Source organism: Hermetia illucens, chromosome 1, assembly GCF_905115235.1.
Source record: "Hermetia illucens chromosome 1, iHerIll2.2.curated.20191125, whole genome shotgun sequence".
In the NCBI taxonomy this organism is placed as follows: Eukaryota; Metazoa; Arthropoda; class Insecta; order Diptera; family Stratiomyidae; genus Hermetia; species Hermetia illucens.
In genome coordinates, this window is record NC_051849.1 from 149,929,782 (window position 1) to 149,954,447 (window position 24,666).

The 24,666-nt window shown below is 38.1% G+C and overlaps 2 protein-coding genes across 2 annotated transcripts in view; one reads left to right on the plus strand and one right to left on the minus strand.

Annotated features, from left to right (window-relative positions):
• LOC119660402 (6-phosphofructo-2-kinase/fructose-2,6-bisphosphatase-like) overlaps positions 1 to 24,666 on the plus strand; it is a 272,893-nt gene that overhangs the window by 196,968 nt on the left and 51,259 nt on the right. The gene's annotated exons all lie outside the window — the stretch shown is intronic.
• LOC119660415 (alpha-N-acetylgalactosaminidase) overlaps positions 1 to 24,666 on the minus strand; it is a 152,409-nt gene that overhangs the window by 126,324 nt on the left and 1,419 nt on the right. The gene's annotated exons all lie outside the window — the stretch shown is intronic.

Here is a 24,666-nt window from a genome sequence, read left to right on the forward strand (position 1 = left end):
CTACTGACGCAATACACGCTGCGCGATTACTCATGGAGAAACACCGTGAGAAGCATCGCCCTCTTTACATTGAATTTCTGGAGCTAGAGAAAGTGTTTGACCGTGTGCCACACGAAATCATCTGGTCTGCTTTACGACAACACTTAGTGCCAGAAGAACTCGTGCACTGGGTTGAATTGCTCTACCACGATCCGGAAAGTAAAGTTCGAAGTGTGTCTCTGTTGGTGTTCATGAAGGAAGCGCCCTCTCGCCACTCCTCTTTGTTCTTGTTATGGACACCGTCACACAGGATATCCAGATGCAGATGATGTTTTCCTAGCATCTGATAACAAAAATGATCTCAATCAACTTGTCCAAAAATGGAATGATCGCCCCATGCAACACGGTCTCAGATTGAATTTAAGCAAAACTGAATTTTTGACGACCGATCCCCATGAAACAGGCACAATGACTGAGAGCGACAGTGATCTGCCTAGAACTGAGCGATTTAAATACCTCGGGTCAACGCTATCAGCCAATGGAGAACTACGTTATGAAATTGCTTCACGCATTAACGCAACCTGGATGAAGTGGCGTTCCACAACAGGTGTTCTTTGTGATCGACGTATTAACGAACGTCTCAAATCTAAGATTTACCGGAATGTCGTCCGTCCTGTCGCTGTCTATGATCCTGAGTGAGTATAAAAGACAATGAACGGCATCTTGCGGTAATGCAGATGAAAATGTTACGTTGGACTAGTGGCGTCACACGTTTAGATCACATCCGAAATGAGAATATCCGCGATCGTTATGGGGCTACAACGATCGTGAAAAATTTGCGAGAGAGGCGTCTTCGATGGTATGGTCACGCAATTCGGGCTAACGAGAATTCACTTGCCAAGATTGGTCTGAACATCGAAGTCGATGGTAAACGACCAAAAGGCAGACCTAAACAACGGTGGTTTGATACGCTGGATGGGGATTTGAAAGCCTCGAGATTGCACCCAGATCAGGCATTCGATAGAGCCAAATGGCGAAACCGATCACGACGAGCGGACTCCGCTTATGAACTGGTCAAAGGCTGAAGAAAAAGAAGAAGAGAAGATATAAATGTATCATGAGAATGGGATCAGCATAATAATTATGTCTTTAAGATGCACATATGTCTCGGAGTTTTGAAATATACAAAGAAGTATTTTGAATTGTTTCCTTACATAACAAACACACAAAGGCTTTCATTTCTGGCAAACATAATCTAATCAAATCAAATCACCCTTATCCATCCATCTATCCATGTGTCACTGGACTTGATATTGAACAGTTTTTTTAAACATTCGCTGCAGTGATTCGATTGCTCTTGGTTCTACTCCGCTTTTCAACTAAACGACACTTCCATTACTACTACGATAAGTTCCCTACAGCAGCGTAGGGCTAATTTATTTGCCGAATACGCTACAAAGATACTGGCCAGTAAACACGTAAATTGAGTTATTTTTTGATACACTTTCTCAAGGAAAGACTGTATCTTTTATGGGCGCATTCATCATTTCTGCGGTAGTTTCAGAGAATTATACTCCAAATGAAATTACTATCATTCCTCCATAGCTTCCCTTCGAATACATCTCGAAATCGTTCGATGGAATGGGTCTCCAGAGCCGGCATCAGATCAGAACACCGCAAAATGGTGGAAGTTCTTGAAAATAGTGATAGTAAATGTTTGCTTTAGGTCACAAATGGGAATAAAGTTTGACTGAAAAAAGGCCCAAAGTTATTTCTTAAACAAAAGTAAGTTTCTAGACTCCACTTCAATTCATAATAAATTTACTATTTTATTCTCAATTTTTAATTTTCAATGAAGGTATTAATCGCCTGTAGCCCATTACAATCTCTCTGATTGACTTCTAGTCTTCATTATTGAATTCTGATCACGTACCATAACCTAAATGAGTAATATTGAATCACATCTGCCATATCAATAACTTAATACTTTCAAATATGATATTTTCTCCTTTTTTGGGACGGAAGTCCGACGCTAATCAAGCTGATTCAGCAAACAGAAACTACACAGGGTACGAGCGTGTACTTATATGAACACGTAGACGTGCTAATTACTGTATCCAACAATTATTATTGACCAAGAGTCCATGTCCAAACTACACAAACATCGCGTACCCATAAATTCACTGGCCATACGGTTGCACATAACAATTATCAGCCAGGCCACTATATATCTGCATATTTTCCGCTAAAAGCAGTTTTCACTTTCAATTTCATTAACCTTTTTTTCGCACGAGTTCACGAGTGATTGAATAAAATAATAAAAATTGAATTCTTAATTAGTTTTGCGTCACTCGAGGGAATTACAATCATAATTCAGATGTTGCTCGCTGGAGTAAAACGGAAGGAATGTACTCGTATTTGTTGAGCTTTGCATCTAGAGTTGCAATTAAAAATCTTTAGAATGTAGGGCGAATAGTTGCAATATTTTCACTTAGATTAAAAGCTTTTATGGCTGCGACATTTAGGACAAACTGTAGACAATTTTTTTCTCAGACATTAAAAATTTGTCAAGTTTGCAGTTCAATACTTTCAGCCTTGAAATTAAGGTAAAAGACATGATAAAGACTTCAAAGAGACTCGTATTGCGTCATCGCTACTTATATGATCTTTTAATAATATTACCTAGTTTTTTTTATTCACTGAATTCTGTCTTTTACATCCATCATTTCGGAACATTTTATTGAGTTTCGCTTTGGCAATCCGTTTTTTGGGAAATGAGCGAAATATTCAGTTCACTGGAAACCTGTTCCCAACAGATCCGCCACAAAAAATATCAATTTGTAGTGGGTTTTAGATTGCAAAATGCGGTATCAACATTACATATTTCTACAAAAAAGTTAAGATTTTGAATTAACGAACAACAAAGTTACTTTTATGATAAATTGAATAAGATGTCGTAAACTAAACAATGCAAAAGTTAATAGGTAATTATTATCCCTATTATTTGGCTTAGCTTTTATCTTATTGAATAAGATGGTGTTGTTTTCGCTTACCACCATGTAATGTTATAATATTTGTATTTATTTCACAGAATAGCAAAATCAATACTTGGACAATAGTTTAACAATTTCGATTATAATATCCGACGAAACAATTATTGCATTATATGTAGCAGAATAGCGCAATATTGTATTTGTTGCAAAAACTTCTCAGAACAGTTAATAAGCCAGACGAGAGTGCATTAACACTAAAGGTTATCTTAAAGACTTGGATTTTTATGATCGGAATTCATTGGTCCCCTAATAACAGACACAGGTCTGTTACTAACTCAGGTCCATCCTAAACTGTCAGCAGCCTCAAGGTTTTGAATAAGAGAAGTTTCAAATGAGGGAACCATTGACATTGTATTAATTGATTTTTGATTACAACGCAAAGAGAATATTACTTCCACACGTCTTAGACTGCACGCTTATATTGATCCTGGAAATAGAATTTACCCTTCCATTTGCTCACATCTGATCCCAAGGAAGTTAGTCGAATGTCTGAACTTGTGAAACCCTTACTTGCTATGAAGAATTGAATAGTAACTAGAAAATAGAAACCTCGAACTAAAATTTCGCATTCTTTTTCGTAGAAACCGCTACTGTCTAATGACCTCTTCCTCCAGTTTAAAGACTTTAAAAATGATTTGCGATTTGCGTCAGTTGAGCCTTATCGAAAAGAGCTAACTTATGCCAGGAGTGAAAATTATCCGTGTCCACCTTTAGTTGTAGCTATTTTTTCGTGTGCTTGTATTATAGCTGCTCGAGGAAATTCTGGGACTAAGGAGTGTCATCCCTTCTCCTTTCCCCTCCTCACGCCTGGGTATCCTAAAAGTGTACCATTACTCTTCACAATATCCTCGTCTCTACTCCCACCCTCAGGATCACCCCCTATCTGACTATCGACGATGTGACTCTCAATATTAATGAAAATTTCATTCTTACAGTGCTGTATGGTGAATGTTATTTTCGTTTTCTATTCCGCGACTTTGTCTTCGCATGAATACAATCACTTCAACCAATCTTTGATGTAATATTCCACAATAGTAGGTGTTAGTTGTCTGTGGTGTTCCACAATAACGTCGACAAAAGCAAACAAGTCGGGAAACCGGAAGCTGGACGCTTCAGGTACGAAAGGTTTTGTGTATTTCTTAGTACGTAGCACGTAATATATCCATATATTATGTGAGAGTATCCACTTTCGGGTGATATTGACATTCATAGTCTTCAATTTTCAAAGAAGCAACAAATTCGAGGTATTGTAACTTTGTAAGTAATAGGGCGATTTCCACCAAGCTTGGTAAGATCATGCTCTATATTATAGCCTATATCACTGCAAAATATCATGGTACTAGGATGAACTTAAGGGGGGTTTCTAGCCAATTACAAAAAATTGTAGTAATATACTATTATTAAGTTTATTGAAACAGATATCGGCATGGAAGGTATTTCGGAGCTCAGGCACTATATAGTGGCAGCAGATTTTTCGGTTTGGTAGTTTCTGAGAATGGCCCCCTTAAAGAAGTGATCACTTCCAACTCCCCGCACTCCCCACCCTTCCAATGAATGTCAAAACTAAGATCGGCTTTCAAAAGTACTAATCGAGACCTTTAATTTGATACCCCACATGACTATATTTGATGAAAAAAAATTGTACACCCCCCTTTTGCATGTATGGGCCCCCCCCTTAAATTCGACGTAAAAGGATGTAATTCACTGTATGCGTGAGCGTTCACAGTTCCCACCTTTCTACCGAATTTGGTGTCAATCACTATAATCGTCTCCGAGAAAAATGCGTGTGACGGACAGACAGACAGTAAACTGATTTTAATAAGGTTTTGTGTTTACACAAAACCTTACAAAATAGCTAGGAATATCAGTCATCGCTGAAAACCATCCAACTTCATTGGCTTCTTTCTTTCTTTCCTCATATAAGTTTATGATTTCAGTACCAAGATGAATTTACGGAAATCTAACTACCAATTTGCTATGCATTATCCAGAGCAGTCATTGCTTGATTCTGCGCTTTTCCTCCGTGCTTAAAAGATATATAGAACTATAAGAGGATGGCTCGTCTGAAGTTTTACCAGGTTTAAGTAGCAAAACCAGCTTCAATTGTTCCCATAATGCTGTGAAAATCTCCATTGCAATGCATGTCCCACACAGCGACCTTGTCTTTACTGCGAGAGTAGACGCCTTATTAAACTTTATTTTCGGGTCCGAAGCTTTACTTCCCCATTTTCAACTGTACATTTCCAATGATTGCTTTCTAATTACTGAGGGTGTTACTATTATTTCTCTCATCTCTTATAGCTATCACGATCCTTCCCTTACTAAAGCAATAACGTCTAAAACAATGATGAAATCGATGTCGGGTGGTCCCTCATATAGCTTTTGAATGATTTTATCGCAATCGTCCAGAGATCTACGATAGACTTATATTCGTCTCCGATTAAACTCCTCGTTATCTGAAAGTTAACTTGAGGTCTCCTTAGATTTTTTGTAGGCTAATTCTTTCTTTCTTAATAATATTAATAATATTCTTAAGTGGATATTATTATGGGCCAGCTCGGTATCAACAAATGGCAATTCCACAACTCATCCAAAATCTTAAAAGCTGCTTGCTGGACTGGAAGTTGGCAGTGAAATAAAGGGAATTCATCTCAAATGAATACGATATTTTCTCTGAAATACCTCAAGGAAATGCCTCTGTTGTAATTCCCTACCTTATATACAAAGTTACTACACCAACTAGCGATGATTTATCAAGTTAACTTTATCAATTAATTTAAACCGACTTGGTTTATACATAACCCATTTAATTCAAAACAAGCGGGATACCGGAAACTCGGTGCTTCAAGTATGGAAGGCTTTGTTTGTTTCTTATGTAAATATATTTAAGTGCAGACCTATCGCATTAGGTATGTAGCCCGTAGTGATCAAAGTTGGGGATATCATGCTTCATACTATAGTATATATTATTGCACTTACAACTCCAGGATGTACTTAACTCAATTTCTCAAAAACATAGTAATATTAACTTAATTTGAGTAAATATCGATGTGGAGAGCATTTTTAGGCCGGGGCACCGTATAGAGGCAGCTTCATTATTTTTTCCGATCCCCCGTACTCCGGCCTTTCGAACAAATGTCAAAACTAAGGCTGGCTTCGAAAAGTACTGATCGCGACCTTTCGTTTTATATCCAACATCATCAATCAAACAAAATGTGTACCCTCCGTTTGCATGTAAGAGGACTCCCCTTAAATTCATCATAGCAAGATATAACTTACTGCATATGTGGGCGTTCACAGTTCCCATCTTCTCACTTATTTCATGTCAATCAGTTTAACCGTTTCTGGGAAAAGTGCGTGTAACAGACAGACAGACCGACAGATTTTAAACCAATTTTAATAAGGTTTTGTTTGTAAAAACGGTTAACAAATATTTTATTTATTAAAATAAAGCAATTAGATGCTTAATGTATTCAATGTAAAATTGGATTTCCACGCAACTCCGGAACAAGTTACTGAAAAAGGCGTAGGCTAAGTGAATACTACAAGGCAATTAGTGCGGTCTGACATCAAATGAATGCAGAGTCAGGTCTCGCTCAATTCCAACAAAAAAACAAAAATCTTCCTTAACAGTAGTTTTGCGTTGGAGAATATTCCAGGTGTTCTCAGTTTTCAGCACAATAACTGAACTAAGGGGAAATAAGATCATATCATCAGCAATTGTCACTCTCCTTAAGGTCACACTGTATTACCTACTTACTCTTTCCCCAAAAGTCATCATGGCTTCTGGAATGTGAAGGCCAGGTGAGGGCGATCAAGCGCTTTAGATGAAGTCGCGACATTTTTTGGGATTGAAACCCCTTCATCATAGCGCAATGTCCGTTGTAAAGACAAAGCAAAACATACAACGTACCGAAACTTCAGAGAGATGCCACGAAATCTCAACTTATTTACCTGTACGCAAACAAACAGCATAGTGTAGAAAAGTGAGGAAAACCACGAGCCAACGAGGTAGCACGATTGGAAAATTTCGTACTGACATCGGTAATCCTAAAAAGTTCTTGTGAATCTTGGAGCAACTTTCGCAAGACTCCGGAGGATAGTTCGGTCAGCACAAAATATGTAAAACGGACAACGAAAACTACCCTACACTAATCAAATGACAGTACAATAGTCTGGAATATATCAATGCTTTAGATACCTCTACCACGATTTTTTGTTTAATTTGTACTCTGTGCAAATCTTTCCGTTCTGTGTCTTCACAATGTCACACATCACACATTCGCTATCTCAAACCTCAAATCATGAATGGCAGGATCAAAGCAAGACTGACAGTAATTGTTTTGAAGATTTCTTAGGCGAGTTCTTTAAACAATCAGTGAAGTGCTCCTCAATGGCATTGCAATAAAGAATAGTCAAGAAGGACGTCTTACAACTGTTAAAAAAGTGCCAATGAAACGGTTGATCTGATTCTTATGAAAAAGTAATAGTTTTGTGTTTTTTTCAATAAAAGGGAGACTTTTTCCCACTGACATCCTATCAACCCAAGTATCCACTTGGGGGATTTGACAAAGATCATTTTTACCTAAGATGGCACTCATGTAGTGTAATTATATTAGAATGAAAGCGCAATGTTTCCCGATATCAATGTACGCTCCGATATCATTTCATCACACAGAAATTGTTGGCTACTGAACAATTTTTTTAGATAACATGAAGTCAGTGTTTTCTACATGGATGTTGATTTTCTCACCAGATTTTGCTGTACGAGACTCAGAATCAGTTGTAACTCCAAATTTAATCAGGACTTCCTGAGTGATGTCTCCAACTGTTCCAAGGAATCATAATTAGATCGGTTGTGGTGGTTTACGAAAACAATTTCGTTTACAATATTGAAATGGTACATCCACCGCCTCAAAAGTTGTACTTTACGTGATTATTCAGGTGCTGCAAATAAAGTTTATAAACCAAAGATACTGCTGAAGTTCATCATTAAATTCTTCTGAGGGACTCAAACTGGTAGGCGCCATTTCATGGAAATATCGGCGGGAATGGGACAACAGAGGGACGAATAACTAAAGAATAACTAAATATTTCTTCTCAGAAAATGTGAAGCAGGAAATAGAAAACAAGGAACTGCGCTGTACATGCTACATGAATGTCCCATTTAGGAGCATGAGCGGCAAGTAAAAAATGTAGGTGGTAAAATACTAGCTACATTTTTTTCAAAAATGAATGATACAATGTTGAATTTTATCGTGGATTCAATCAGGAAGTGGAGAAACTTGAAACTTGCTGTGATAAAGTAAATACCTCACGTACGAAAGGTTTTGTGTAGTTCTTTTATAAAAACATTTGAGTGGACATTTGTCCCCTTAGTACCTAGCACCTAATATATATGCTTGTATTATGTCAGAATATACACTTTCGAATGCAGCTGGCATTCAAAGTTTTAAAAATTGCACTGAAGGGACAACTTCATTTCATGATTTTACAAAAAACCTTGAAAATGCTCCTCTGTATAAAGAAAATAGAAATGGCAACGCGATGTTCACATTAGGCAATACCGAAACTGGTGGAAGGGAAGATTAGGAACCAAAGTTGGCAGGCACACTCCATACTTTTTTGCAGATTTGAATTTTGCGGACTGTTCACCTTTCTTTCGCTGAAAACTTGCGGGGGGGGGGGGGGCAACTGCTTATGATTCCCTCCAGCACATCTGAGTATGAGATGTTTGATGGTGGTTTGTGGTGATGTTTGTATGGTACATGGATTGTGAAGCTATTCTGTGTCAATTACAGAGGAAGTGAAAAGAAAAAGCTGAAACCATCCCTTCCCCTCCATTAAGAACCCAAATGTGGCACTTATTTAGATAGTGGGCAGCTTTTTTCTACCAGTAAACCTAGCGAAGAATAAGAATAGGAGAATACAACTTTGAGACCGTTGACAATTTCTCCTATCTAGGGTCAAAAATCACAACCGATAACAACTACGATGATGAAATCCGCGCACGGTTGTTGTCAGCCACAGAGCTTATTTCAGCTTACAAAGACTGTTCCGCTCGAAACGTCTCACCATAGGGTCAAAGCTCTTACTGTACAAGACTATGATCTTGCCAGTCCTCATGTATTCCTCGGAAACTTGGGTTCTTAGCACGAAAAATTGCGAACTCTTGGCCGCGTTCGAGAGAAGAACCTTCGAAGAATTTTTGGCACCCTACATGAGGATGGACGATTCCATAGCCTACACAATGACGAAATCTATGAGCGATACCATGACCGTCCGGTTGTGGATAAAATCCGGCTCAATAGGTTACGGTGGGCGGGTCACTAAATCCATATGGATGAGGATGATCCCACCCGGAAAGTCTATAAGGGCAATATCTATGGTAGAAAAAGAAGACGAGGCAGACCCTGCCTAAGATGGAGCGATGGCGTGGGTCAGGACGCCAGACAGCTTTTAGGGATATCGAATTGGTGGACCTCGATGCAAAACCGGGATGTCTGGAGTTCCTTATTAAGGCAGGCCTAGACCGGATACCGGTTGTTGCGCCGTTGATGATGATGAAACCTAGCGAAGTCTTCCATCATTATTTTGGACCAACAATAGAAAATATCTTCAAACTTTGCACCAAGGACCATTATCACCTTAAATAATTCTTGCAAATTTTAGTAACAACCATGGTTGAGAATTCCGCACTCAAGTACTACAAAAGTAAGGTACACTCTTTCATTGCGGCTCAACTCAAAAGATGGAATAAAGTATTAATATCTACTCCTGCTCTTATAATACTTACTCTGGCCAGTGAACTCCATACAGCCTGGAAGGCATTGGTAGCTGCTAGCAGCACACTGGCCTAAATTAAATTCGACATCAACACTTCCAAAAGAGTGCAAGCGAATGACAGTAACTGTACTTTACAAAGCAGATCCCAATTGATCGTCATCTACAAAAGCGAGAAGCAATTTTAAGAGAAACGAAATATTGTATTTTCAGATAGAGTTTCGAAAATAGTAATTAACCATAGCTTCGTAATCATGTTCCACTAGCAGCCATACTATCGTCCTCGATTATGTCCACGAGGTTTTTCAAAATCTCCTCCCAGAGTGTACATCATTATCAAAATTAAAATTCGTTAATATGTCCCACTTATTTAATGCAATTCCAATTTGGGTTCGACTTTCTATGCAATCCTTTGATTTCTATAATGTTCGCCAATTTACCCAAAAACCTTTCAGTCGAAAAGGTCAAGCGGTTGTGTTACAGAATTAGTTTTCTGATTCAATTCTCATTACAACAATGAATACCAAAAGATGGACATGTACTACACACCCATCGCCATACAAAACACGGCTGCATCATGCACGAAATATGATCATCACTTTCATTCTAATCACGAGACCCAGTTTCTAATCATTTGGTGTTGGTATCGAGTGAACCACAAAATTACAAAAATGAAAGTCCCAAAAATCTCAAACTCAATGTTATTCATCTCCAAAGAAACCCTTGCTTGACCTCGAATGTTCTTCCAATAATTTCCGCCCACAAAAGCACTAATGATGACCCTCTCGAAGACCTGTCCACTGTGAAGAAGAAAGCGGAAATAGCACCGCAGCTACCGCAACATTTTACATGGCCATATGTGTCCGAAGTGCAGCAACCAATTAGTCACTATGCAGGTAAAAATTACAAACATAATGGATGCATTTAATCATGAAAATCACATCTTCGATAGACACTCATTTTCCGGAAAATTTCTAAACCATTCATAACATGAAACGTAGTTGAACAGTGAGTACCATGCGTAGACCGGGAGCTGGAAATTGCTGAAACAGGTAACAGCCGCATGTAAGCAGCGAACGGTTTGTACAAGTGGCTTTTTAATAAAACATTCAAAAGTGGCTTACCATTTGCCTAACAATAATAAATTGTTGAAAGGGCAGCTGGAATGGCTCCGCAGCAAATCAATTGAAAACGGTATTAGAAATGAAATTAATTGAACTTGATGCGATGATAGCAGTGAAGATTGAGGTCAAATCGAATCTGTACTTTTCGATAGGATGCACTTCAACTCACTTTGTTTCTAGGTCATTTGAAAATGAAAATAGAGGCACCAGTGAAGTATGATAGTTATGCAGTTCATTCTTGCTATGTTACACGTTTTCCATATATTTAGTGCCAAGCGCTCGGAAAATTTGAATTACTTCCATAAACAATGAATCCATTCCAAACTAGATACTTCCCTGTAGTGATACTGTAAATATTTTAAAAATGCAGTTACATTTTCAAATATGCATTAAGGCAAGTAGTAATAATGTAGACTGAACATGCACGACACTTTTCGGTTCAACTTTTCCGGGAGGGGCAAGACGAATAGCAAGGCTTAAATTAACCTCGACTCTTGTATAGCTCGCGTTGAAAACATGTAACTCAATAACTCATAAAACAATCATGATGAATTATTATGAGATGAAATGTGAAATGTATCGGAACAAAACCAAATTGAACTTCTAAAGTTCCTAGAAGATTACAAAACTTTTTCGGGGTTTGCCCATCTAAATCTCTGCCACTTTTCTCGATAATAGGCCTGATCCGGGTCGAGTCGATAGGTTTTTGAATCACCATCTATGATGTTTTTATGGATAACATAACCATACCATCTCTCTCGTAATTTCATCGTCGATGTCCTCACTTCGAAATTACCTATAGATTCTTATGCGACTGATCCAACACATTTTCGTCCCCTACACCGCGAGGCGGCGTTAATTTATTTCGATAGCCGGCCATCGCTCATAACCATAGAGGACGAATTTGAAACTATATTGATGCATTGATCGCAAAGGACGCCCGTTGTGGAAAGCCGTTTCATGCAGATTGTGCCAATACACATTTTTAAACAAATTGCTTGAGATCGGAAAACCCTCATCTGTAGGGTGGTGAATGTTGAGTGCTTCGCGTGAGAGTGTCTATGGGAAGAATGAAAAGGAATGGCGAGAGGTGTTTTCTTTCACCTGTTACACTTTGAAATTGACTCGCCAGATCGCGATATAGCCCCGAGACGAGTTTTTCAAGCACTAGGAGCTGTCACAAGCCATACCGAATAAGTTTGTATGGCACACGGTCAAACGTCTTTTTTAGATCCAGAAATTTGATCCAAATTGAATAGAGATCGATAGGGAATAAGGTAATTTCATTGGAATTTTTTGGCAGCTCTTTTTTCTTGCGTGACTGACGTTATTTTCAAGGTATTCTGCAGAATGTGGATTATAGAGCACGTCATCAGTCAGTACGAACCACATCAACGTAGATAATGCTCTTCACTTAGGATAATTCTTTAGCATTTTGTCGCTAAAATTTTTTCCCCTAAAAAGACAGTGATTGTTCTTTATTACTTAGCATATTGGCTAATCTAGATTCGCTTTTCTGTGTGCTGAAGTGGTAAGCGCAACATCCGGCACAGCTCTAAATGCGTTACTCAATTTACAACACTTGAATTTATCGATTCAGAGCAACGCAGTGAGAGTAGCTCATAGACTAATTCGACTAGATTTCTGGAAAAACAATGGATGTGATGTGATGTGATTCCAGTTTTCGCAACGTTTTCTAATGCTCGGATCCTCATTTATCTGATTCGAAAACAAAAGGTAGGAGTCTACCTTACAAATAAAAACCCTTGAGACAATATACAACGGTCTTTCACGCTGCAGTGTATGCGATCCTAACGGCATCATCCAGGGTGATTGACGAGTGGTTAAATGGCAGGCGCATCGCAACTGTGCCTTAGCAAAACAGGATTGAATTTCTCCCATGCCGGGACCGGAACCAGCAATTGGAGTTACAGTAGCATTGACTGATGTTGTTATTAAAAACTGGGAACAATCTTACCATAACGATAGTTTGCAGTGCCTTAATGCTACTCGACAAAAAACTTTTCCTGTCAGAACCAAACCCTGCCAAAAAGCAAGAAGACTTTCGAAAGTAATGTTGGCATTCTGACTTGCCATAAATCACTAGCTGGACATATGTTCACAATCAGGATTCTCCAAGTTGATCATGTAATAAGGCAGCGGGCTCCACGGAACATTTTCTATGTGAAAGCCCTGGACGCATCAAGCATCACATTTCTGGTACTGATGTGCTGCAGTTGCAGCAGGTAGCATCAAATACACTGATAGCAATCCTGCCATACATAAACAAACCAGCAGATATTCTTTTAGACAGGAGAATCGAGTACGGTTCATCGGACTTTTTATCTATTAATCTTGTTTAATTCTCTTCTTATCCCTTCGAATGGGGGAATGGTGTTTAGAAAATAATTTTTTAATACTAAATAACCAAAGCTAAATCCAACTCATCTGCCATCTCAGTATTAAACACTAAAAACAACGCTTAAATTTGATAAATGGACGAAAGTTGTGGTTCATTCTTCACACACCTGACTTAGTTCGCCGAATGGCCATTTACTGGCCTTCACTTAGTCAGATTGTTTACTTCTATATGATATTGGCGTTCTTTGATAAGACAGAGGACAGTAAATTGACAAGGAAAGCATGACTTTTACGTACTATAATTTTGTTAAGAACAGTATGGTCGGCACCAACTTTTCTCAGTAGTGTTGTATATTATGACCTACATTACATGATATGATAATATGATAAATTCTGTGTAAAAAAAATACGAGTACTGGGATGGCATGTGGTTTGAAGATTCCATTCCATTTTAAATTTGCACTTTTGAATTGTTCACTCTTCCCTTTTGTGTTCAACGTAAAGATTTTTAAAAAAGGCAGATGTACCACAAGGGAGGGTGTTAAGATTGCTCTTTTCCTTATTTACACAGCCAGCATTCCTTAATTTGACCTCCTTTTGACATCCACTTTTCCAAATCGCACGCATGTCAACCACCGAACCGCGAAAATATCAAATAACAAGTCGGGAAACGGGAAGCTAGACGCTCCAGGTATGAAAGGTTTTGTGTATTTTTTATAAAGAAATTTGGGTGTGCATTTGTCCCATTAGCATGTAGCACGTAAAATATGCATATATTATGTGAAAATATCCACTTTCAAGTGATATTGACATTCATAGTCTTAAATTTGCAGAGGAGCGACAGCTTTGACGTAGTATAACTTTGTTAGTAATAGTGCGATTTTCACCAAATTTGGCAGGATAATGCTGCAGTCTATAGTACTGCAAAATTTTGTGATTCTAGGGTGAACTTAAGGGGGGTTTCCTGCCAATTACTAAAAATTATAGTAATGTACTATTATTAACTTTATTTGAACAGGTATCGGTATATAGGGTATTTCGGAGCCTAGGCACCATATAATGGCAGCCCCCTGATTTTTTCCAGATTTTTCGGTTGAGTAGTTTCTGAAAGTGGGTTCGTTAAAAAAATGGTCACTTTCAACCCCCCGCACTCCCCACCTTTTCAACAAATGTCAAAACTAAGAAGGCTTCGAAAAGTACTAACCGAGACCTTTAATTTGATATCCCATATGACTATATTTGATGAAAAAGAAAATTACACCACCCTTTTGCTTGTATGGAGACCCCTCCTTAAATCCCACGTAAAAGGATGTAACTCACTATATGAGAGAGCGTTCACAGTTCCCACGTTTCTACCAAATTTGGTTCTGATCGCTACAACCGTCTCCGAGAAAAATGCGTGTGACGGACAGACAGACAAACAGACAGTAAACCGATTTTAATAAGGTGTTGTGTTTACACAAAATCTTAAAAAGGGAATACCCTATCATGCGTCTTTTTTAACCTGGCCCTGGAGAAAGTGATTGGCGATGCCGATGTAAATGCGAGAGGCACCATCCTCTTCAAGTCCACCCAACTACTGGGCTACTCTGACGATATTGACATCATGGGAAGAACAACAGTCTACCTTCATCCAGATCGAGCAGGCGGCGCGAGATCTTGGGCTGCACATTAATGGAGCCTAGACGAAGTATATGATGGCAACGTCAGCGCCATCTCGTTAATTATGGCGTCAGCATCTTATTTGTATGGCTTAGGATGCTGTTAATTCGCACGAAATTGATAAGTTTGAACTGCTATAACTTTGACACTAATAATTGAATTTGCATGAAACTTGGTATCTGTATGTACGAGGCTGCCCTCTATGTCGTTGCAATTTAGTATAATAATAATAATAATAATCGTTGGCGCAACAATCCATGTTGGATCAGGGCCTTGAAGTGTGTTAGAGCACTTCATTCAAGACCGTAACGGTACACTAGGAGGCAATGTGGTCAGCATTGCGCTCGCCCGAGATTATTACCCTGATTTGACTCAGGTACTCATTCACAGCTGAGTCGACTGGTATCCGACGTCAAATCACGATACAAATCCCACTGCCACCAGTGAGACTTGAACCGCGACCCTCCGTACGACAGCCTTGCGCTCTAACCACTCAGCTATCCGGACACACGGATAAACTTAAGGGGAGTTTTTCAGTCAATTTCCAAACGTTGGTAATATTAATAAATTTATTTGAGCAGATACCGGAATGGGACATCCCTCAAGGATTAGATTTCACATAAGTGTTTTACACAAAACCTTAAAACGGGCTGCAGAGAAGTAGATTCTTGATAAATGCGACTTTAATATTTCACGCAAATGTCAATTATTCCCGCTAATTATGACGTCAACATTTTATTTGCATGGCTTTAGAAGCAGTTAATGGCCAGATTTCCATGAAGTTCAGCACGTGTATACGAAATATTGCCTTCTATGCTCATACTAAATTCAGAAGTCCTGAGATGATCTAAGGGGGGTTTTTCAGTAAATTTCTAAAAGTTAGTAATATAAGTTCATTTAAGCAGATATCGAAATGGGACATATTTTGAAGCGCACCACCCTGATTTTTTTCGGATTTTAGGTTGGGTAGTTTCCGAAAATGAGTCTTGTCTCACTTTAATTGCGTACGGTTTGATTCCTTACTCCCGCACTTTACAATTCACGACTAAACTAATATCAGTTGCGGAAAGTACTAATCGAGATTTTTCATTTGATAACCTGCACAACTATATCCGGCGGAGAAATTTTTTGAATCTCCCCTTTGCATGTATGGGGAGGCTCCCTTTAAACTAAATTTACATCACTCGCTGTGTGTGTGGGATTTAATAGTTCCCATCTGTCTACCAAATTTCGTTCGGATCGGTTTAGTCGTTTTGGAGAAAAGTGCGTGTGACAGACAGACAGACAGACAGTGAATCGATTTAATTAAGGTTTTATTTTACACAAAACCTTAAAAATGGCAAAATTTTTGCGGTACACTACGAAGAAAAAAGCAGCAAACTCTACTGGAACTGGAAATATGAAAAAAAGCTCCGGTTTCTTTGGGTAAAATATGGTCATAAGGTGAGGGGATGAGACAAGTGCACGAAGAGTCTATGAATGAATTTGAGCCACTGACACATTCATCAAACTGGAGATTAGGCAATAACCAACACGGAATGTCTATTGTCAACCACGCAGGTGGGTCAGGAAGGCAATAACCCCGGCCCTGCCAGTCGTAATTGACATATTGCCCGCGTGGCTGACAATAGCCCACTCGTATTGATCATCATTCCAAATGATGGGTCCGTTACAACCCCTTACCTTCGCATGCATAGGGAGAACCTCTTTAAACTCAATTCAAAAGCGTCCCATTTACTTTTTTTTCTAGGATTAGATAGAACATTGAGTAAGCCCATGTTAATAAAGATTTATTTACCACAAAACTTAGAAGAAATCAATGTTTTACTTTCCAACTAAAAAAATCTTCAGAAAAAAAGTAGCTTGGGTTACACATTCAGTGATTTTTTCCTTGCATTTATACCCAAACGCGAGATTATGTTCACGACTATTTTTTCAAGATGTTCGCAGAAAGGTTTCTGAATGTGAGAATCCACCCTCAGTAACATACTAGGTGGGTATTTACGAGAAAATATATTGATCCGATATTCCTCAAATATTGGCAGAACTTTCGTTTCATTATCCCAACATCAAGGATGCCACCTCCTAATGTCCGGCTCATTAAATCATTGCTCATCCCTGGGTGAAACGCTATTTCCTAATGATATTCTCGTTTATTTATTGCTTTCAAATAAGAGGAACCAATTGTTGAATCGCTTCCATTGAAAGGATAAATATTTGGGCAATTTGATGTCAATAGCATCGTCTTTGCTTGAGCATTTTGATTTCATAACAGCTTAATAGTTTGTTTTTATAAGAGTTAGAAATACATACACACATATGTATAAATCTTAACGAACGTGGGAACATGAATCGACAGTTTATGTCCACCCAAAATGTGTCCATTATCTTTGTTGAAAGAATTATTATTTAAGAAATATTTTGATTTATTGATTGATGTTGGAAAGTGAACCCAACTTGAGTCGAAAGAGCTATTCTATCTGCAAATGATGAGGGATGGTCGTTTGTGTACCTAATTGTTATTAGAAAATAGGCAAAAAATTGTTACTTTATCAAACAATTAAGCAACTACATATCGAGTAGGTATGGGTCATAAGTGCTCGTACCAGCTGTTGGACCTTTAATGCGAAAGTTAGAGAAAACATAAAAAGATTGATTCTGTTAGATTTTCTCATCTTATCTGATTGAAAATGCATTTCATTTAGATATCATGTAATCATTTGTAGTTACAAAATTTTCAGATATGTGTAGTTTCTACTTTATCTTGTGGTTAATTGGCTACATATGTCGCTTCCCAACCACTTTTATCTGAAAGAAAACCAAATAACTAAACTGCATGCACTCTTTGAATTAGTAATAAATCGATTTGAAGCATTTTATTGATTGGGAATATGCAATTCTACTAATGAGTAGTGGAATTTTGATTACAAAGCAATCTATAAAAGAAATACCGTACTTCGGGAATCAGTCGTTCGTTTGTTCAGTGCAGGAGGTACTGAGGGAGAGAGCAATTGATTCCCGAAGTACACAAGCGCTCTGTAGTGTCGAGAGTGCTCGCTACAACAAACGGTTAATTCAACTAAAAAAAATATCGATTACGTAGACCAAAGAGAAAATATGTGGAATGCAAGAGGGGTCAACAGAACTACTACAGGAGAAGAATCAGTTATTGATCATGGATTGGCAGTCGCTAAGGCGTTGCAGACTGAGTTCCAGAGAGTAGAGATTGAGAAAATATAAAATCTACTCCAATTATAAAGGATGCAAAAAATTCCCACCATCAAGATTAGGGAAAACCGTTGGTCAAGAGAAAGTATGGTAATCTAAAACACCTACCAAATTTGTTGTAACAAGAAGATTATTATAAAGCGATAATCGGAGAAAATTTCGGTATCAAAAATTAATCTGCACATTGAAAAAGTTTATTTTGTTTGCCCTTATTTTGGGGCATTCTGTCAAGATCCGCCATAAAATCGCGATCACACGGAATCCGCCATCGTGCCTCTTTCTCCTATAGAGAACATGAACATAGTTATTTTCTCCTTGTTTGATTATATTTGTGGAAATTTCAGTGAATTCAATTTAGGTTAACTGGATTGTAGGCATTATAAGAACGCCAACGACCCCAACCACTTTAGTCCTTCTGAGTACTTCGTCATCAGGTCACCGACTCCTATCAAATTTCTCCTCAACCACACAATCGAGTTCCTTATTGAAGAAGTGTCCAAACGTCCATCGATCAATAAACGCCTCCGAACTCAATATCTATCACCTGCAGAATTCCACTCCAAATATACGCCAATGCCAATAATCCGTCAAAACTGCACAACATCTAAAAGACAAGGAGTATCGCTTTTTTCACTCTAAATTACGGTTTAGGTAGAAAAATAGAGAATGGGGGAAATTCGGAAGACTGACACGTAAGCAAACATATTATTTACCAGAGTTCCTAATATTCATGGCGCACATTTACATTAAAACTTTAAATATCATCAACTCTCCTTAAGTGAACTAGAATACTCTGTACGAAAGGAAGCTAACAATATGAAGCAGCAGCAGTATTCCGAATTTATTGAGTAAAGAACGTAAATATTAAATGTGTAATATATACAGTGTAGTATGCAATGCACAAAGATTGTAAATGGGTAGTATAACTTCCAACAATTCGAAACTGATTTTTTCCCTGACTCGTCAGTAATTATCCCATCTAATTTGCAAGGATTATGCACACTATTTATCACAAGCAACTACAAGAGAGATTCTTTATGAAATTTTGAAAAAATGACCCAGAAAAATTAAAGCTTGTAAAACTCATGAGAACTTCGATTCGTTCTGAAGGAAAAGAAGTATTTTCGAAATTGTTTAAAGAATCTGTTTTGTTGTTGAACGGGTTAACAATGGGGAACGAATTCTTGTTCAAAACCGAAAAAATTGCATCGCGAAATTGAAGTAGTTCTGAGGGATGTAACCAAAGGAAACTATATAGACGCAGGTGTTCCACAAGGCGGGACCGCTTCTGTATCTTCTGGCGCAGCGATTGACAGTTGCCACCACCGATGTTCTCCGTGGCGGAGTATCGTCAAAGTGGCACTGAATGATTAAGTAACTTAATAGCGTTGTGCTCCACTCGATTCTTCGTCTGAGTCCTCCGCAATTTGAGAAAGCACAATTTTTTCCTCGTGTCGGCCGAGACTAGTTTTCTCGCATCGATACTAGCAAGAACACAACCTGAAGTCAATCTTAAAAAACTTTATTTTGATTTCATAATTCAAATAAATTTATTAACTTAAAGTTAACGAAAAACTGCACAACTTATTGTCAATCATGTATAATGATATTCTTAATCTTCCGGTTCCGGAAGAGACCACGTTTGTAGGCTACACCAACGACATTGCACTGATTTTGGTTGCAAAATATCTCAAAGATGCTGAGTTGTATTCTTGCGAAGTAATCAGTGCTATTAAGGCTTGCACTGCACTCGCGAATGAAAAGACGAAAGCGGTTCTCATCACAAAGCGCCGGAAGAGAAATTTCGTCACTTTCAAATTAACCATCAAATGCTTGAGAGTGATGGTAGATGTATAACTCAGTTTTAAGCAACAAGCGGAATACGAAAAAGCATCCAACGCTAGTATGGTTATGGCAAGAATGTAGATGGTGAGTTCATGTTGCTGTATGCAATCCCAGTTTGGGGATCAGCTCTACATGCCTTATCTAGCGCAAATAAACTGAGTGCGGTCTACAGGACAGCCCTAAAGGGTATGTTCTATCTTCCGGACCATCTCAGATGGTGTGGCATTCGTTATCTTGCGAGTGGTGTCGGTCATGGAGGACACCGTCAATAGATGTTTAGGTTTAAATTGGACAGATCACCTAATTGTCCAAACTGTGAAGGGGTTCCGGAGAACTCAGCGCACGTATTCTTCTAATACCCGTGGAAGAAAGAAGGGACTTGAGGAAAATTTAGGTAGAATGCTATCATCGGAAAATTTTGTCCGGAGAATGGTAACTTGCCAGAAGGCTTGGATTGCGATCAATTCCATGATCGCAACGTTCCAAAGTAAACTACGAAAAGCGGAATAAATGAGGAAGGCTCGGTTATTCAAAGTAATCTAACTCCACCCCGTGATGTAATATCTAAAGGTGGTGGTAGAGATAAGTCGGGGGTGCTTTTAGTGGCTAAAAATCCCACAAACTAGCGTGTCCAGGCCAGTTTCTTCAAGATTTCCACCTACTTTAAATAAAGCAAACAGCGAGTCAAAGCTCTCTGTTCTGTTCGCATCATCAGGGCCAAACTCGAGCCTCATTTAAGATATTTCACTGCAATGGCTGCAAAAGTCCATTGGCAGTGTATGTCTAACCACTTAATAACAATTATTCTCTTGATGTTCAGGAAGCGATCATTAGCACTAGCCAGCGAATATTACTCAACAAAGTTTTAATTTTCTTTGCCCTTGTTATCCTTGGAGACTTTTATGACTGGGAGTGCATAGTTAACGAATCAGATTTTTATCGGCATATTTTATAGATTATCTGGAAGTGTAACTAATACATATTAAAAATCTTGACTTAACCCGCTAATTGAACCACCAGCAGTACATTTACTAATATTTTAGTGCAGGGAGGTGGCAGGATAATTCAAGTAAAATGGGATGGGGATCAATAACAAACTATATATTACACAACATTTACTCTAGGACCATTAAAATGCGAAATATTCACTGGGCTAACAACATGCAATGTATGTACTATACTCGGATGTCAAAAATGCTATTCGAAAGAAGAGCGGATGAACGAATACAGATCAGAAGACTCAAATAGGAATATTTTCGTCGAAGAAAATAGTGCACTATTGCTCGACTTTAAGAACTGGTGGTCTTGATCGTAGAATCGAAACGGGTGGATGGGTGGCATCCAAGGCCAAAAAAGCTTCGACGATAAGAACTGAACGGAACATTTAGAACAAACCAAAGTAGCTTTTACAATATTTTCGCCTTCGTCATGGCTCTTCAAACCATTTTGGGCCTTGATAATCCGGATGTGATTCAGCGATGCGTTGTCTCCGCCAATAGAATCTATCAAGCGCTTTCTAGATTTTCCTACCCCTCTTCGTCTTTCTGCTCTCCCTTAGAATATATTTTAGGTAGGTAGGTAGCCCATTGCAACTTCCGAAGTTTGATTAATTTGGAGATTTCAGGGCCATCAAATATTTGGTACAACTAATGGTTATATCTGATTCGCTGTTGGCCATCCTCCCGTCTAGTTCCTATATTTTTTCTCAGGGCCCTCTCGAAGGAATTGACCATCTTTTCAGAAGTTTATGTTATGGTTCATGTTTCACATCCGCAGCATAATACAGGTCTTATTATCGTTTTGTATACTAGAAGATTTGCTTTCCTATGAATTTTTGTTTTGTCACTCATTTCCATCCTTGGTGAGTTGTATATAAAGTTGTCTACACTTTCTAAGTTGTACTTTTCAATCATTATATTTTGTATGGTAGTCGTCATTTTTCTCGTTTGCTTGATAATTTTCGTATTCTTTTCTCTAACTCGTAGACCAACTTCGTTTGCTGTTTTGTCGTGCTTTATGAAAATCTTCTTTGCTGATGTGAAAGATCGCGCCATGATGTTTATATCGCCCGCATATGCGACGATTTCGGAGCCTTTACAGAGCAGAGTGCGTTTTGTGTCCATCTGTAACCTACTTCAGTGTCACATTGAACAGTAGAAGTGCCAGCCCCTTTGCTTTAATCAGAGGTTTATCTCAAACACATCTGTCAGGCTATTATTGACCTGAGCTGGTGTATGGGACATTGTCATTCTGGCAAGGCTTATCAGTTCAGCTGGAATTTCAAAGTCAAGAATTACTATGTACAGAACATTTTGGTCAATACTGTCATATCCCTGCTTACATTCAAGGAATACGTGACAGACGTCGATGTTGAATCTCCAACATTTTTCACCTGTTTGACCGTAAATAATTGGTCAATTGTCGACCTTCCAATCCGAAAATTTCCTTGGTATTCTCCAATCGTCTTATGGGTGTACAACCTAATTTTTCTTTATAGTATCTGAGTATTTATAGTATTTGAAGATTTTAAAGGCGCACAAAGTAGTGAGATGCCTCTGTAATTGTCGCATGTCAACTTGTCACCTTTCTTGTGGATAGGGCATATCATTCTTATTGACCGATCTTGCGGGATCTATTCGTGGTTCCAGATGGAGAACATCAAACTATGGATAGCTGTCATAGTCCATGGACTGCCTGATTTGATGAATTCGGCGGGGATGTCATCTATGCACGACGGTTTGTCCATTTTTTGACATCTGATTGCTAACTCTATTTCTTCCAATTTTTAGGGTTCAATATTCCATGATGCCTGTAAGTTCTGGTGACTGAGGGGTTCAGAAATTTGACACCCTTCTGTCACGTGTTTAGCTTTCATCCCAATGATTGCGCCATTTTTATTTTATAAAATATTTATATATTTTATATTATAAGGAGTGGTTTTGGATTGACGTCCACACCCCAAGCTCTTACACTACTTTTTAACCTTGTCTTGTGTTGTTGCTCCGCAATGTTGTCGACAATTTTCTTCTACTAATATTTTAGTAACGCTAAAATACTTTACATTGACCGATTATCACAAATCTACTTCTATTTTACCATATAATGGAAATCTATAAACGTCCATTCGAATTGTCCATTCAATCAAACGCAAAAAAGAATATGAAAACTTAATGTTAGTTCTATGAAAAAAATTATTTGCTACGATAATCTGTGATCGGTAGGCGCTGATCTAAAAATTCTTAACTTATTTCGTCGGGAAATGAAAACACCTTTCTTTGAAATAATCGAGCAGAGCGGAATTCTTGGAACCACAAAGAGTACCCTTGAGAGGGGAATAAATCGTGGGGACAGCTAATTTGAGAACTGTCAACCTCAAATACGAAGATTGACGAAAAATGCAGATCAGGGTCAGTGAATAAAGCACCAAATTATAGAGAAATTTTATAAAAAAAGATATTAGACAGCTTAAGGAGTTAGAAGCAAATATGAGCATAAAACTGTTTGTTCTTTGAGTCATCTGCATACAGCAAACAATAGGGAACCCGCTTCTACTAAGATATAAAAACGGAGAAAATGTGTCAGATTCGATAAAATCAACATATAATGACCAGCTAGTACTAGACTCTACAAAAATTACTTCCAAAGACCCCACAGAAGAAAATACTTTTTTTAATACGTTTTTCTGAAGTGCAATATATTCTTCAATGACCTTCGCTTTGATTTCATCGAACCAATTAATTAAATTTTGAAAATGACAGTGGTTTTCAATTATTTTATCCTACCGAAGGAAAACGTAGTAATTGAAATATGCATTGGTGCAATTAAAAGATGCGTTCATGTAAAGAACCGGGGCCAATCTTGTAAAATCATTTAGAGTTTCCTAATTACAAGCACAAAATCATTCTAAAACCACTTTCATATCAATGGCAACAAAGTCATTGCTGACAAGTGGTCTTTTGGTTGATAGACAATTAAATATCTTACGAGCAATTAACTGAAGAACTGTAAAATGAAGGATGCAATTCATTTATTTAAAAAAAATCGCACTCTTTATTTTAAAAACATTAATTATGGAAAAATTTGCGAAACCTTGAAAATAATTGCTAATGTGTTTCCAATTTTTAAAATATTTGTTAATGAATTTCTTTGCGGAAACGACATTGCTCTGAAGGCGACTTTTGGAAAAAGTAGTTTAAAGTAACGTCTCCGGCATACTGAACACATCTCCGTATAAATCGTAACTTGCAAACTGCACTAACCTTCATACAATTCAAATTAAATTCGAAGCCTCGGTAGTGAATCTTCCACAAATTGCCCACACATAAAACACATGTACTCGAATAGTAACAATCCAATTAAACATTGACTACACAAATTGCATAAAGTTTACGGAAAAATGCAAAGATTGAATTGAATTGCAGTAACCAATGAAAAATGAAATTACAACAAGATCCGAACTACCCACACTGTCTGCTAGTCTTTTGCAACAATAATGGCAAAAAGCGTTGTACCTATTCCATCTTGCCAACTCCTTCTTTTTCTCCTGAAAGTTACACATTTCGAACATGCATAGTTAGATACAAAGTGCATTTAAGAGCCACGCTTGTATTGAGTTGCCGGCCGAGACCTAG